Genomic DNA, 3,982 nt, shown 5'->3' with positions numbered 1-3,982 from the left:
GCTGCTTAAGAGCCATTTGTCCTAAACAGGAGCAAAGACAAGCCACAGGGTTTGATGTGAAGGAGAGTGTGTTACACAGGCTATGGTCAGGCTGGGGCCAGATTGCTGCAGTGCTAACCACAAGCCTGGAGGAAGGAGAAGCACCAGGGCTGCTGCACCCAACCAATTTCAGTCTCCTGCAAATGTTAAGTTTGCTCAGAGGTCATCCTCTTGGTGGGAAGCAGCACTAAAGCCTCATTCCTCTTCAAGATTCCAGGAAGATAGGAACTCGTATTGTAGTGAGTGCATCTCTTCTGTGAAACTGGGTGGAAACTGGCCAGTGGGTTCAGAAATTACAAAGAGGCAGAGAAAAGAGTTCAAGAGTGCTTGCCATCGTATTGCACAATGTTCTTGGTAAGCTCTGTAAGCCATTGCTGGGAAGGGAATAGTTTCTTAAAGGAATTTCCAAGACACTGATTAGTTTATATGGATGTGCTACAGAAAAGACAGTACTTTTTAAGAAAACACAATGCATCACATCTAGGTCTTAAACTGATGTTGGTAAGGAAGTGCTTCACTCTACATAAAGTCTATGGAACATGATTTTATAAGCCCATACAAATGAAAACACACATTGCATTGGCATGTGAAACATTTGCATGGCTGCTTTTCATTCAAGGGATAGTCATATTTATGGATTGAAACAGACTGTGTCATTGTGTAATCTGAAATAGAGAGCGGGGGTCCTATGTTTCACCCAGCGATCCTGCAGAATTTGGTAATTTGCAATAAGAGCGGAAAGAACTCCTCCAGCCCCAGAATGCCAAAGGATTTACTCCAGCATTGGCTAGTCTGCTGTGATGACTTACTATTCTTGCTATTAAAAAATGTCTTTTATCTTAAAGATGAATCATCAACAGTAAAGCTCTCCAAGATTTCGCCTTCCAGTTTAAGAGTCAGAAAGTTTGCCGGCACAGCACATATCCACTGTCTTCAGAGAACAGAGATCCCTGTTTTGTTATGCCATGTGAACTCACATTTTTCAGAAAGCCAGTGCTTAATTTGTTCCAGGAAACTTGTGTTCCTCTAGTGCCTTACCTCATGGCTCTGCAACCCATAATATTCCTGTGAAAACTGCCGACGTGATTTACAAAGCATTAACAATTTCATTCTCAGCAGCAGTCTGCTCTCTGAGCGCAATGTGAGGGACTTCAAGCAATGTGTTTTCCATCCTTTCCTCTTCTCAGTATCAGTGACCCAGTCTGACAAATATCCCTCACAGAGCAGAGGGCAGCTGGCACCTCCTGCTGCTCAACCTTGGTCCCCTCTCCCTGAGCTCCCACGGGGGCCACTTCATAGTTTGGAAAACTGAGGCTAAGAAACAGTGTAGCAAAATTAATTTAGTGCCCCTTTACTGGAGATCGCGTACAAAGCACTGGTGCTCAATCCTACAGATGAGAAGACAACTTCTGTGGAATATTACCCATCTGTAAGAGGTTACTACGAGATGTTGTCTGTCGCTTACCATATTTGTTGTGTAAAGAAAAATCAAGTTGGCTTAATTTGCAGCAAAGAGGACTAAACTCTTCAGGAAGGTCTTCTAAGCTCAGAGCGGAGGTATTCTGGAATGGGGTCTGCAGGAGGACCTCCATCACCAGGATCTCTTAAAAGCAGATATGCAAGAAGGGTGGTCCGCCTTCCTCTTCTGCCCGGAAAGGCAGATTAAACCCTTGCCTGAGGTCCTTTGCAAACATATGGTGTCTGCAGAAGGCAGAAGCCACAGCAACCAGACTCAGTGGCTAATCAACCCCAGAGGCTATTCACTTCCTTAATCTTGTTTGCTCTCTCACTGGGGATGGTGCGTGACTCTTGGAGCTGCAGGATGACAAACAATGCAGTGCTTGAGCAATCCCTCGCTGGCCCTGCTCACACCTCCCCCAGCCTGCCCTTCTCTCCCCAGCTTTCTCCTCTTCTGCTCCAGGCTTCAGACCTGCCCCCTTAGTTTCTCATCTTGTTCCCCCCTTCTCTGCCAGAACAACTCTTTCCTAGAAAGGTTGGTGCTGTGGTGATAGAAGCTCTCCATAAGTTGCACTGCTGCCTAGAAAACCTCTTTACTCCTCACCCCTGTTTGATCCATGGGACAGTTTCCACATCCCCATAGAGGATAAGTTTATGCTTTGTAACATGGGCATTTTTCAAAGTTGGGAAATGACTCAAAATAAGTGAATGAAATTAAAATGCTGGGAAACAAAGAACTAGCTTTTTTTAAAATAAAAAATTAAAAAAAAACCCACAAAACTACCACCATTATTGGCAGTTCTTCTATACCATCTTCCTCTATGAGGACTTTATGGTGTTTCCTGGTGAGACAGTGGAGATTCTCAGCCTGCAGAATGAGGGAAAGGCACACAGTTCCTGAAGTGCTGGACTCCAAACCCATTTTCCTGCAGTAAATTCTTTTTTAATTGGTGCAGTACTGACATTTTGCAGCAAAATTTAGATAACCTGAACAGTGTTAGCAGCCAACGTACTCTTACAAAGAACAACAAAGCCAACAAAAACAAATGCTGAGAATTTGTCTTTTGATGATTTTTCTAACACTTTGTAGGAACAGGAATGGAACACCAAATCCTGCCTCTTTGGTTAAAGAGCTATTATTCCTAGTCCATACACTGATATGACGTAAGTACTACAGACAGCTATTAAATCTACCATAGTGTTCATTTAAAGGAGGAATAAGAACCTGAATTATTTTTGGAGATGTTCTGGTGTAAAAGAGAAAGCCATCAGAGAATGTAAGTAGACTTCTAGAGAAGGGGTCAAAAGCAGGAAGGCAGCAGGCTGTGTACATGCCAAGCACTAGCTCCTGTTCAGGGCAAGGATGTGGCAGACATGCAGAACAGATCCAGACTCTCCTTCCCCTCAGAACGACACATCAGGGCCATATTCAGAAATGAGGATATTTGAAAACTGGTTACTGGCTTCCCCTTACCCCCTCTTGAAGTATTTACTTCCCTCTTGATCTCTAAATGGTTTACAGATGCTTAGTAAAATTTTTAACAATATAAGTATTTTCCCCTTTAACTGAAAGAAACTCAAGTAGTTTGGGAGGAAAATTGTTACTCCCTTTCAAGGAAACCTACCTTGCACAGAAAGAAATGCTTAAAGGAGAAAATGCTAATCAGTTTTATGTGGAAGCTGTCACTGCACAGAGATATCTGCCACTGAAACTGATAAAACACAGGAGGATCTCTGAAAGTCCAGCAGACATGTATGACTCAGAGTCTCAGGTGACAAAGCGCACAAACAAAACAGCAAGTTCCTCTGCTTTCTCATTCGCAACAAGAATTTCAGTTTTGAAATACTGGCCAAGTGCTCTGCGTTTGTTTAGACCACATCACCATGACAGCACAACGCTGCTCGGCATATTGCTCGTATTTGCAAGAAACAGCGGTGAAGGGGAAGTGAAGCTCAAAGGAAAAACACAGCTAGATGTCAGAAGGGAGATCACAGTAGATACAGATCTGAACCTATGTTTGCCAGCATCAGTCCCAGGCAGGTGGTCAGCCTTGTTGTCCAAGCCACCAAGCCTTACTCTCAGCTCTCTCTGAACCAATGCTGAATTTTCAACTGAATTTTCCTTGAGGTTGAGGTTGAATTTTCCTGAGCCAGTCAAATGAATTCACTTGTTTTCAACTGCCAAGAACTAATGAACTTCTGAATGGTTGTCAGTTCAAGCAGCAGTCATGTATTCGAATGACAGCACTGCTCTCAGCTTAGCCATGCTCCTGCTTTTCTGTCCATCTGAGATCAAAACCACCCACCTCCAACTGTGCAATCAGGGACCCGCTGGATTTGCTGACAAGAAATTTCCTCGCAAAACATTTTCAGAGTAAAGCAGTGACCCAAAACTGTTAACAGAGAAATATGTATTTAGAAAAGTGTCCCAGATTTAAAAATGTACAAAAAAAAGCTTTGCAAAGTTGATATTTTTAAAGTGGAT

This window comes from Centrocercus urophasianus, unplaced genomic scaffold (assembly GCF_019232065.1).
Source record: "Centrocercus urophasianus isolate 14NV4802_14NV808 unplaced genomic scaffold, USGS_Curo_1.0 seq_23, whole genome shotgun sequence".
In the NCBI taxonomy this organism is placed as follows: domain Eukaryota; kingdom Metazoa; phylum Chordata; class Aves; order Galliformes; family Phasianidae; genus Centrocercus; species Centrocercus urophasianus.
Note: the sequence above shows the minus strand (reverse complement) of the source record.